Raw genomic sequence first — 13,975 nt, forward strand, 5'->3', positions numbered from 1 at the left:
CTTTAGAAAATTTAAAATTGTCTAATACTAAAAGTATATTTCCACGTTCAGATTCAATAAATTGAGCCATTATAGTGTAGGTAATAGGTATAAGCGTATAAGACTCTAGGACGTGTACTGAACACAATTTATAATATTTCTATCTGAAATTTCCAATAATTATTACATCCAAAATATTGCAGTCAAAGCTGATAAGATATGACATGATTGAAGATTATCGTTTGAGATACGATTGTTCCGTGTTCGAACATTTTGTGACTTCCCAATACTATAAGTTATAACACGCGCCGCGTCGCGAAAAGTACGGTCGAGTCGTACAGTGACGGAACGCTTAGTTTAAAAATATTTATTTTTCCGGGCGGAACTATTTTTGTACCTGTATATTTTTTCGGGCGGAATTTACATGTACCTTTTTTACTTGGATATTTTTCCGGGCGGAATTTACCATAGACCTTGTTTTTACCTGTTCATTTCGGGCGGAATTTACAATCTCCCGACTGAGACATCTTAATGCTTCTAACCCACTTTTAGGGTGTTGTCCATTGTTTTTAAGTACTACATACCATAGATTTAACTCTGCTTTAACAATTTGTTTGTCAATGTCTAGATAAAATTGATGAAGTTCATCAAAATCATCTGAATATGTTCCAGAAAACAAACATTGAATTCTTAGAAACAATTTTCCAAAATTAGTATATGTATATCATTAAAAAATAAATTGACTTAGTTACTAACCTTTAAATACATTTTTGTGACATAAAAACCACTCATTTAACTGCTGTATAAATGAATCAGTGTATGGTATAGCTATTGTAACTCTATAATAGTCTTCAGGGTCATTAATACAAGGGTTTACTCGTTTTGTGCATTTTTTACGTTTTATTGATATGGTAATATTTAATATATTAGCCATTTTCTATAATTATATTATTTTCATTAATTAAATTAAAAAATATATTATATAATATATTTGAGTATCTTTACCTCAGTTTCTTTAAACAATTGTTTAAACTCTTCGCTTATATTATTTCCGCGTAAACTTTGAATGGTAGCAACAGAAACTTCAGTAAGATCTACTGCTTCTTTTAAGTCAAGATTGGCTTTTTTCAAAAGTATATATAATGTTATACCATATAAAAATAAAAGCTAATGAAACAAAAATAATGTTCATTACGGCTGAAAATTATTATTAATATTTTATATAAATATATGACAATAAATTTATAATATTTACTTTAATAACTTAGTGAAATCAAAAATTCTGAGTCTATCGCTTTCATTAAAATGTTGGTATTAGTTGAAGTTGTAGCATTCCACTTGCATTTTTTTCTAATGTATGAACTACATAAGGAAAAAACTCTACAAAATCATTTATTGCTGTGTATCTTTCTACCCATCTTGTTGCACAAAGATGTTTAATAGATCTTGTATCCAAGTCGCTTCGTTAATAAAACTTAACAAGACATTTTTGCGTTTGGGTGTATTTAAAAAGCAGAACATTTTTTCAACTAAACCCAAAGAATTTCGTATAGCTTGAATGTCACAAACTTAAGACACAGCCAAATTCGACGAGTGCGTTGCGCAATGAACATATAAGGCTTTAGGACATGTTTCCCTGACAAATATTTAGTACCTTTAAAACGCCCTGGCATATTTGAAGAACCAATGTACCATCATAACCTTGCCCATACTTGTTATTGCAGTCTATTCCACATAAATTTAACCCTGTATAACAACAAATAATTAATATAAATCTAATATATTTGTAATAAATACAATATTCTTTAATTACCATTCATAATAGTTGATGCAATGTCTTTTCCTATAAGACTATGAATCTCTGGTGTAATGTCTGAAATAATAAGTAGGTATTACAACAAATATAGAAATTTGTTCACTGCTAGTTTAGTTACTTTTATTTTATATATTAAGTTATATAATCTTAAATGTAAACGACAATTATAAAAAATAGTTAAAATTGCAGTAAAATTAAAAAAATTGCCAAAATTGCATTTATTGCAATATAATTTTTTTTTTTGTTTAAATTAAGAGTTTAACAAAACATATTTTAAGCTTACTCAGCAATAAATATAAGCATTTACAAAAAACATGCAAAAGCAACAACTTCACTACCCTATTAATAATTGATGTGTAATGGACTTGATATTTAAGTCATAGATGGACGATAGACAAGATCACAGAATTATAAGCATATGATTTGTCATCGACCTTCATTTTTGCCACGGGTAATGAGTTAATCACCAGATTTTTTATTTTATTTTATTATTGTTCCAAGTTTTCAGCATAATAATATAATACCGTCACGCTGGATCACTTCACGAATTCACTAAACAATCATAGTCGTTGAGTCGTCAGCACGATTTAATAGCGTTTTCGATTTGACAAAATAGTGTGCACAGAACTTCCACTAGCACTACGCGAGTGTTGCACTAGTTTTTAATAAATCGAATACAATGAAGTGTAATCATGGAAAACAAAATATGTTCACATGGAAAGAAATACAATTTACCGGATTTTGGAAGTGTTCATATCTCACCACATGTTATGATAATGAAATAGGTATAATCATTGATTATGAATATTATTTTTAATACTATTTATAATTCAAATAACTTTTTAATAATTTGTACATTTGTCATTTTTTTTTATATTTTGTTAGCAGAATAAATACTTACAAGTTACAAGTTACAACAGTCAAACAGTATTTGCTAGAATGTCGTCCGATTCCGATGTTGAAACATTTGACGTAAGTAGTTTTCATAAGTAGGTAGAGTTTTAAATTATTATTAATCATCTATCTCAATTAATTTATTATGTTATATCAGATTGGTAATCAGAGATTTATATGTCACATAAAGGCATAAAGCCTATCATGGAGTCATTTAGAGGTGCATACCTAGAGTATAATTTAAATAGTTGGTGTACTCGTGTACTGATTGCATTTTTATTTCTTGTTTACGACAGCAGTTACTAATATTTTTATTTATTTACATTGTATAGGTTTGTTCTAAATGCTTTCAAATTTTTGATACAAGTACACATCATATTTGCAAACGCGCTAACACTACAAAAAAGTAATATTGAGTAATTAATATTTCTTCCAATTTAAAAAATATTTTAATAGATTTTACTTTTATTCTGTGCTACTGTTATGAATCTCATAAAATAGACGATATTGAAGTCGCAGGTTTACAAAGGTAATAACTAATAATTAAAACATTATTATTGAAGAGGTAATGAATTAACTATAGAAATATCTGTGCAAGTTATTTTGAATCTTAATATTCTTATAGTGTAATGCTTCAATAGGTCTGTGGCTCAAAGTAGTAAAGAAAGTAATAATAACTTGCTTGCAAGTAATGCATCGCCGTTAATAGGTTTTTATTTTACATTAGCATATATTATATGTTTGACTTCTGTGACTATTCTTCAACTAGTAAAGTGTTCTGTGAATAGAGATGGGCTAAAATATTGGCTTATTTGGTCATAATATTATCTCTTGTTCTGTTCTATTTAATAAATAATATATATTTATGAATATTTAAAATATACATTATATTGTGTTTACAGAGAATATTACAACACCTGTTTTAAAAAGTGCTTGGACCGATGAAAATACAAGTTTTATGTTGGAATGTTACCATCAATATATGGAACAAATTGGTCCGATGAAAAAATTTAAAAATAAAAAGTGTATGCGGGTAAAAATTAAACATGACATTGAGGACAAATTTAACTCATTCACAGATGTACAAATAAAAAATAGATACAAAACAGTTTTGAAAAGAAATAAAATATCAACCAAAAATAACAACACTACTGGATCTTCTCCTAATATTAGTATGGTCGATGATGAGTTTGCATAAATAGCTTCATTGGACGACTCTATTGAGCCACCAGTCCAAGTTGGTAAGTTATTAAAAAACTGAAACATGATAGATATTGCATTTTGATGAGCAGTGTCGGCCTGGCCATAGCTGCTGGGCTGCGAACGCAATCGGGGCCGCTCCGATTTTTTTAGGGTCTCGTACAAGTTTAATACAATCCATTATTCATTGACCCACTTGTAATCTACTGTACAGCAGTGCGACATCCACTTAGCCACTTTATTGTTTTCATTTGTTTATAGAGTAAGGAGTAAGGCCCCCATATTTAGTATTTATCGATATATTGAACGGTATACGCAATTTTTCTTTATAAATATCGTGGCACCTGAACTAATAATTATTACAAATTTTAAATCGATTTTTTAGCGGGCAAAGACATTGTTCATAGTAAATAGGGTAATTTCTACATGGGAAATTGATTTAACAAGCATAATTTCATAATTTCATAGCTTATATTATATATTAGAGTACTTTCATAGCCACCGCCACCACAGGGACGCATCAAACGCTGATTTATTCTCTGTAAGAAACACACGACCGCCGTATTCGGAATATAACGTACGGGATTCATTTTCCATAAAAAATACACGGCAATACGGCACACGTTTAAATAAATACTGTCCAAATAATCGTTCACATAAGCCACGTAGGTATATGTGGCATATACATACCGAACCCTCTCATCTGGGCATGCGCAATGGCCTATGTAAGGATCAAATACATGGTGGTAACGCGAGTATTGTTGAAACAGCTGCTACTTCCAGCAACTGGAATGTAGTGTTGTATTTTGTAAGGGACTCCAGCAATAGTGAGGGGGAAAGGGGATGGTTAGTGTATGCCCGTAGTGTATGTCGTTTTGACGTTACCGCTCGCGACTATCCTTGTATACAACGTTTTTTTGTAATCTCTTTTTTGAAAGTGTGTGCCACGTTTTATCGTACAAATCGGTTTATTTTGAATAATAATATTAATTAATATAACCTGTGTATATACTTGGCAATGTGTCATATGCAATCCTAATCATTACAGACTTAATATTAATATTTTTATTAAAAATAAACCGATTTTTACGTGAATATTCTCGTTGATAAAAATATTGACGAATGCGCGCTGTTACGTGTGGGCAGAAGTGGCGAACCCAGGGGGGTGTACCCCGGGTCCGGACCACCCCTTGGCTTATGTCATAGTTTTATTTTAGATTCTGAGTGAACAATGAATGTATTGATTTTACAATGATGTGTTTTTTTTTTTTTTTATTTTTTTTTTTTGGGTCTGTGTACACGATAAGTAGTCGAAATAATGCTACGATTTTCAACTTCAGTAATCTTGTTCGATCAGAAAGTGAATATCGTTGGTGCATTGGGGAGGTCAAAATTTAAATTTCCCAGTAGTTTTCAAAAGCGCCAGGAAAAACAAAAGAAAAATTAAGGAAAAACGGGAATTTTGACGCAAAATCTGTTTTCGAGAAAATCGATTTTGGTTTTTGGTGTAACTTTAAAACAAATGACCGTAGATACATGAAATTTTCAACGGTTGTTTATATTTCCATTTTCTATACACGATAACATTTTCAAAATATTTTGATTTATTTTGAATTGTTTAGAGACATTTTCATTTTCCATTTTTTTCTAGTTTTTTTTCTAAAAATATCAATAAAATTTTATTTGTTGGATAAAAAAGCTTGAAAATTTAATAGAAGGCTCCTAGTATATTGTTTCAAAGGCAGATGAAAAATATTAAAAATCGTTAGTCACAGTTTTTTTTTATAAGCATTTAAAGTTCAAAAAATGACAAATTATGGAAAAATCACGAAAATTTGCAAATTATTTCGAGTTAGAAATTATGAAAATTTTTCTTTTAAAATCTTAGATAGACTTTTTCGGCTCCGCATTTCAAACCAACATATTGTTTAAGTGTCAGCCGCAATAGTAGCTGAATTTCCACACTACCCAAGGGGTATCAGCTATAGCGCGTTTTTTTTTAAGTGGTTTCCCCAAGAGGCCTAATCCATACTGACGTTCCCACGTCAAAGTTCTTTTTTTTTTATTGTGCTAGAGGACTACGGCTACTTGGTTTTTTTTCGACTTTCGTCAAAAACTCTTTAGAGTTCATCCTCAAAAAAAAGCTCAGCCCTTCTGACTTCAACACTTTCGTCACGTCTCGTATGGATTTCCCTTTAAGCAGACCGACGGTCACGTCGACACGTTCATCCATTATGTATTGGGTGAACCAAAGTTGATACCGAATGATAACTTGGTCGGATACGCTGGCCAACGGGTTGCTTCGGAAGGCCTCTGTTTTTTCCAGGTTCTTCCTGACCGTGTCTCCGTTGCTCACGTCAATGTACGGTGACGGATTAAATACTTCCGGAAATCTGAAACAAAACAATTATTTGTTAGTTATTTTGTGTGTCTAAAGTAAAAACTTTTTGGTTACTTACTCGTCCTCGACCAGACTCTCGAACACGGCTGTCGCGTCAACCGTGTCTATGGTCGTTTGCCGCCTCAGTGCCTCGTTCGAATCTGGCAGCTGGTAATGCCTCAACGCTGTGCTTTCCGAGTGTTGCAGGGCCGTCGCTATGCAACTCATAGTCTCTTTGCCGAAGTCCCTGGATTGCGTTTCAACCATTCGTCTGAAGATGTTGGCCGACAGTTGGCATTTGTAGACCCTGTTTATCTCTTCATACAATTTGGTCAGTCTTTTCCGCGGCTTGTGATGAAGAGCTCTTTCACCGACGTCCTCACCCGCGTGCGCAGCTTATAGTATCTTTAAAAAAAATTCAACGTATGAATTGAAGTAAGTAAGTAATACATATATAATAGTAGTACGATATTAACTGTATATGTTTTAAGAAATTGAAATGTATTAAATTTATTGTAGTATTTTTATGTTTACTTACCTATTTATTGTCACTTACATTATTATGAATGTAACGACATTGTCATAAACAATTGACACACCGAGTTCCTAATAAAACTCTTAGCTTTTAATTAAATGTAGTGCAGTAGGTACGCATGAAAAATGTCTATCCAATCCGTGCATTCAAACTACTTATATTTTTAAGTACCTATTAAAAGGTATCGCAAAAAATAATATTATTATGTGTAAGCCAATGTAAAGGTATGAGGTATGAATTGAAGTAATTAAACTCGGTAGTATAATATTACCTGTATATGTTTTAAGAAATTGAAATGTATTGAATTACTTATTGTCACTTACATTATTATGTACCTATGTAACGACATTGTCATAAACAATTGACAAACCAAGCTCCTACTAAAACTCTTGGCTTTTAATTAAATGTATTGCTATACGCATGAAAAATGAAATAATGTACATTCTCATAACAGTGTAATGTACCTATTACATATATCATATATACAGGGGCGGATTTACCCATAGGCCACCAAGGCACTGGCCTAGGGCGCAATATTTTTGGAGGCGCAATTTTTTAGTTAAATTTTACTTTTTAGTTTTTCATAATTTCATAATTCTATTTACCTAAATTTATAATACTTTTTTTTCGTATACAACTCGCATGAAACTGGAGAATAGCTCACGTAGTCACGTCGCAGTAACGTTTTAATTTATAAGCTATAATAACCTTGCCGTTTGAGTTTAATCCTGCGACCAATGCGCGCCGCCACCACTAGAGGTTGAACTTTTCTCCGTCAGTGAGGACAATTGTCCTAGTGGTTCGGTCATTTTTTTTCAAAACTTTCTCAGATTGAACTCGACGTTAACCGTCTTCCTACCCTTAATTCGCAATGCCAATACGAACTACAACCTGAAATTCCGGACACTCAATCCAAATTAAATAAATAGCAAACTCTCAAAAACTACATCACGGGCCACATTCTGACGGGGCCAGGTGAACCCTTGAGGGAGCCATTCGCAAGTCTAGTCCAGGTCCGGCCGATACGGGAAATATTTTTTTGCCTCGTGATTTCCAGTATTGAACTCAAGTGCCGCGTGATTCCCCAAGCCATCACTGGCCGATGGTATCAACAACGAGGAATTCGCTGGATTGAAATCCATCTATTGTCTTGTAAAATTATTATCGGTTGCTAAAGCCACCGCAGCAGTGGTCAATCGTGGACTGTCTGACAGGGCGGTCATCCGCGGTCTGGACTTTAAAAATTTTTCAGAAAAATCGATGTCTCACTCACGAGGACAAATTCTGGGAATTCGCAGGATTGAAGTCGGGCTTCATTTTTTCTCGAACGCCGAAACCGTTCAAAGTCGTCCTACGGGGAGACGAACCGCGGTCAAGGGACAGTCGCCGGGTAGCTGGGAACCGCGACCGTGTAAAAAAAATTCGTGCGTAGTAGTACGGTCATCTACGGGGAGACGACCCGCGATCAAGGGAGAGTCGCCGGGTAGCTGGGAGTCGTCATCGCGGTCCGTGATATTTTTTCTCAACAATCGATAACCTGATATCTGAAAACAGATTCCGGCGGACGAGGACCACCCGACGTCAACCCCGGAGACGGCGACGGGGAAAAATGCATTTCAACAGAACTATCCCGAAATTCCACGACCGTGTCCCCGTGAGATTTTCGATATTTTTCGGAAGTCAACTTTGCGAGCTTTCAACCGACGGCTTTGAAACTCTAACACCGGATAGTTCATTGAATGAGAAACGTGAATGGACAGAGATGGAATAGAGCTAGGACGAATATTACACGAGATATGGTGGTAGGAAATAGTTGAAAGTGAATTCGACTTCGGACGTGAGTACCGGGGAGTCGGTCCGCAAACCAGCCGGACACTTTGGATTTCACCGTGCATCGTTCCATCCTCCTTTTCCCCAAGATATTGTCACCGTCAGTCGGTCATTCCCGAGGTTGAACCCCACGATCCAAGGTTCCCGTACGGCGTGCCCCGGGAGTCGGTCATTCCCTAGATTGAACGCAACCACCAGTTGATTTTCGTAATCATTTTCCCTCCCGTGTCCCCGTCAATCGGCCATTCCCGAGGTTGAACTCAACCATATGTTGATTCACTAAATTCTTATCGCTCTTAAACCTGTGATATTTTACACTATGATATCCGACGGGAGTCACAGAATCGATGACCGACTGTCGGGGACAAATCCAGGGAATTTACAGGTTGAAGGAGGATATTCATTTTTTCTCGATTCGGTCCCAGGGGTTGACTTTCCCCGGACTCCTACTGTCGGAAAACCGAATATGAAAATACGGTTTAACACCGGATACACGCGTACATCGACTATGTCGGTGCGTAGCGGTACGTCGTCCTACGGGGAGACGAACCGCGGTCAAGGAAGAGTCGCCGGGTAGCTGGGAATCGCGACCGTGTAAAAAAAATTCGTGCGTAGTAGTGCGGTCTTCTACGGGGAGACGACCCGCGATCAAGGGAGAGTAGCAGAGTCGTCCATAGACATTGAAGTACGAATATAAGGTTATACAATAACATAATTAATCTTTTGAGTTAAATACAGCGACAATATTTACAGTGATCACAGAAAGTCGCCGCGGGTGACCTAAAGTTTGTCTTTGCCGTACGCTCTACGCGAGCAGACTGTTCGCGTGTCGCGTCCGGCCGTTGTTCTGGTGCCGTTTAGCGACAACCCCGGGTTCGTGTGGTGTGCTTTATCCGCACACGTTTCTATATTATATTGTTTTCGACGCTGTTCTATCGTTTCCGACGTCGTTGCGACTATCGTTGACCCGTCGTCCGTTGTGCGACCGAAAGCCGAAAGGCGTTGTCGCGTGTTATCCGCCGAGTACTCGCGCCAGTTATTACTTCGTGTCGGATCATCGTAGTCGTCTGATTCCGACGGGCCATAGTTCGTATAGCGACCGGCACCGCGGTTATCGTATGCCGTCGATTTTGTTATTGCGTGCATATAACAAGTCCCTCGTGCGACACCACTCTCAGTGCCGTGATTGCATAATTCGCGTTACATAATCCGGCCACTTGCCGCTTCACCTTTCTGTCATCCCGTTCACGCCGCCGCAGCTGTTGCGGTCGCTGCCGCTGATACACCGCCGTCGTCGTACACCACCCCACCGCGGCGCGTGTGCCGACCGGTAATCTGCTATTTATTATCATTGCTGCGATTATCGTACATTATTGTTACCTATATTATTATTGTACCTATCAGTCCGCTGATTATTATTATTATTGTTGATCTGTGCTCGGTTGAAGAAACGTCTTCACCAGCCATTATATCATTGTATTTTCGTGTTGCAATAGACACCTTATTATTATAATTACACCATTGGCGTTCTTTATTTACATGCGGTCACCTTATCCACCCAAACTCGTGAACATCCGTTTCTTTTATTTAAGTAGTTACCCGGCCAAATGCTAGTGAATAGCCGGCTGCTCAAACAACTTTCTTTGATAACAGCGTGGTGTGGTAGATAATTGTATTGTACGTAAACATCGCGTTCTTCGAGCGGCACAATTTCCATGTGACCTAATGATAAATATTCATCCAGAGAGTTTGTATATTCAATTTTAAGCTTATTATCGGCCAACAGACGTCTTTCTAAACTCAAAAATCGACGTAACACGATATCATACGATTTTCCTAGTTTTGACGCGTCTCTAAATGGTAATGAAACGATAAATCGATTGTCTGGTGCGCGTTTTACCGTCTCTTTGAAATGTATTTTGGCAGCTTTTTCTTCGGTCGAGTAGATTTTGTCATGTACTTCTTTCAAGCGCCAAAACATTGTGATTTGCTTTTCCAAATCGGCTGTTATCGAACTGGTGGTGCTACTAAACAGTGATACACATTTATTTCCAAGGCGTTCATGTTTTGTTTGACCAGAAACGGGTCCCGTGACGATCCAACCGAACAAAGTTTTTTGAAATGTTGGCCCGTGTAGTGTTGGTCTGACTTGACTTGCGCAAATTAATTCGAAAAATATTTCCGAGCTGATTATCATGTCTATTTTCTGTGATAAATTAAACGACGGGTCGGCGAGCTCAATGCCCTCTGGTATCTTTACGGCCGCCGACCTTATAGACATCGACGTGAGATAATTATTTAACGTGGACATTACGATAAAGTCTAAATAGGTTTCATAGTTGGATATACGCAATTTAACTTTCGTGGACACTTGATTTGACGTGCTATGGCTTGACTGATTGATTCCGCTTATTGAATAATCTATTTTTTTTTCTTTTTAACTGTAGACGTTTGGCCATCGAATCAGTTATGAAATTATTTTGCGATCCTGAATCTAGTAATACGCTACAATAAGTTTTTTCATTTGAATTATTATGGGCGAATATCAACGTGATGGATAATAACAGCTGCTCTTGTACGTCTTCATATGATGCGTGTGCACTAACGCTCGTTAACGGCTGAATAACGTCTTTATCTTTATTACTTTCGCGATTGTACTCGTAATACTCGACGCCATAACTGGGTCCGATCTCTTATCGAACTGGTTCTGGCTCATTATGTGCAACAGCCCGTTGTGAGGACGAGTTCATTTAGGACAATTACGACTTTTACATTTTTCCCCGTGATGGGAACGTAAACAAATTTTACACAAATTCGGTCGAAAATTGACAGATTTAAAAATACTGGACACTTATAAATCGTGTGTGATAATTTACAAACATAAAATTTGAGTTCTCCGGTGGCTGATAACGAAGTAGATTTATAAACATCTCTTTTTGCTGTGTGTTCTCGCGTATGTTTTGAGACTGTACTCGTATTGATGTTGTCAACCGATTCAATCGCTTCCAACATTCTGAACCTTAATTTCAAAAACTCGGGGGCGTCATTCGCGAATGAATATTTTGTACACCAGAATTCCTGTTTAAAAGACTTCCCAGACTTCCTAAAGAATTCCATTAGACTTCCTAGATTTCCTAAAGAATTCCCAGACTTCCTCAAGAATTTCCAGACTTCCTTATGAATTCCTAGAGAATTTATATTTACATATTTTACATTAATATATTAATTTTGAATATCATCATCACCCCGATCATCGCTGTCATTATCACTGTTATTCTGTTCTTTATCTTGCATTTTTAGATTTAACTGTTATCCAACTTTTAATTGTTTTGATTATTGAGTTGTCAACTGGCATGCTCTCTAGTCTCTTCCATTAAACCCAAACTTGTAACAAGTAATTGTACATCTAGTAAACTTTTTTCAACTATTTCTTATTCACGGATGTCTGACATTGATTGTAACTCTTCGTTGTTCCTTAGCTGTTTATTTTTATCTTTAGCTGTGCGATGATTAATTCAAAAATATGATTCTGTGCGAAGCTCAAAGATAGTTAGATATTAATGGTGAAAAACAATCACTGATTGTATAAAACAAAAAATTTGCTATATTGAGATTTTATCAATGTTTAAACTATTATAAAATAAAATGTAGGTATCAGAACAATTGTTTTTATAATTGAATAGTATATCGATAATACCTATAATATATGTTAATACGTGTAGTACCTGTTTTAAATTTTCAATCTTTAGCTATAAAAATTGAACATTTTAAAAATGTAATGCAACATATTAAGCTGTTACTTTTCAATTTGATAAATTTTTATAAATCTTGTATTAAATTTTAGGTATAAATAAAAATTTTTTTATGAATCTGATTCAAAATAATTTGCATTTTTTCGTGATTTTTACGATTTTTGTCTAAAAATTATCATGGATTTACGCTGAACTTTTTTTTTAATTTCCATTAACAACCATTATAATAGGAACATTATATTAAAGTGTTAACATAGTGAACATTTTTTTATCAACGATCTCGATGATAGTAAATTTAAAAAAAAATCCAATTTCACGTAGGTAACTACGTTTATAGTTTTTTACTTGCACCAAAAAATCTAAATTGATTTTTTCAAAAACCGGTTTTGTGTAAAAATTGTTAGTGTTTGTTTGTTTTTCCAAACGATTTTGAAACTACTAAGAATTTTCCATTTTGACTTCTTTGTAGTTCTGAAGTTGAAAATCGAGGAATTATTTCGATTACATAGTTATCGTGTTCAAATAAAGAAAAATGTACACATCATTGTAAAATCTGAGGTAAAATCAATACAACATTGTAAAACTACATATAGGTACATTATACACCACGTTCAGATTCTAAAATTGTTTTTCGTACCCAAAAAATAATTAAAAATGTGTAAGATTATAACATTTTTTTAAATTTTACTTCGTTGATTTTATATAGGCGCAAAACAAATATTACCTTAATTATAGATACCTATAGCGGCTAGTGTACAACAACAAATCATTATAATGTATTTATCAATCGTATTTAATTTATATACCTAGGTATTTTCTTCCTGGGTAAATATTTTGTTTATTTAAAAACAAAATGGAATTCTTATAATGAATTATTAAGAATCCCTAAGATAACCTTAAGAATTCCCAGACTTCCTTTAGATTTCCTAGACTTCCTTTAGAATTTCTAGACTTCCTAAGGAATTCCTACGCTTTGTACACCGACTTCCTTTCGCGATTGACCCTCGCAAAAAATCGAGCAGTCGGTCTACTGATATGATTGTTAATTTATGTGTTTCAGTTTCCCATTGCCGCAGTGTAATTGGGTCTAATTTCGTAGTTATCAGATATAGAATTAAAGATCCCCATGACCTTGGATTTTCATCAAGTGTTTCGAGTGCTTTAAAATGTCCCGATAACGAGTCATATAGTTTCCTTAATCGCTCTGCTGACTCGTATTTGACCGGTTTTAGATTTAATAATAACTTCGTGTGTGTCTTTATTAATACTCTTTTATTGCTATACCGACCAACCAAACTTTTCCAAGCCTTATGATAATTTCCGGACGTATTTGCATACACTGCACGCAATTCTCCGCTTCACCACTTAACGATGCACGTAAATAAAATAATTTTTGAACATCATCCATCAATCTGTTGTTGTGTACTAATGTTGTTAATATATCATTATAAGACGACCATTCCATGTAATCGCCAGAAAAATTAAAGATTTCAAGTGCTGCTAATTTTTTTGGTAGAGAGACGAATTGAGCGTTGCTGTGCGGAGAGTTATCCTGTTCAACCTTTTGTTCACTGTCGTTATGGTTGCTC

Source organism: Acyrthosiphon pisum, chromosome X (genome assembly GCF_005508785.2).
Source record: "Acyrthosiphon pisum isolate AL4f chromosome X, pea_aphid_22Mar2018_4r6ur, whole genome shotgun sequence".
NCBI lineage: Eukaryota > Metazoa > Arthropoda > Insecta > Hemiptera > Aphididae > Acyrthosiphon > Acyrthosiphon pisum.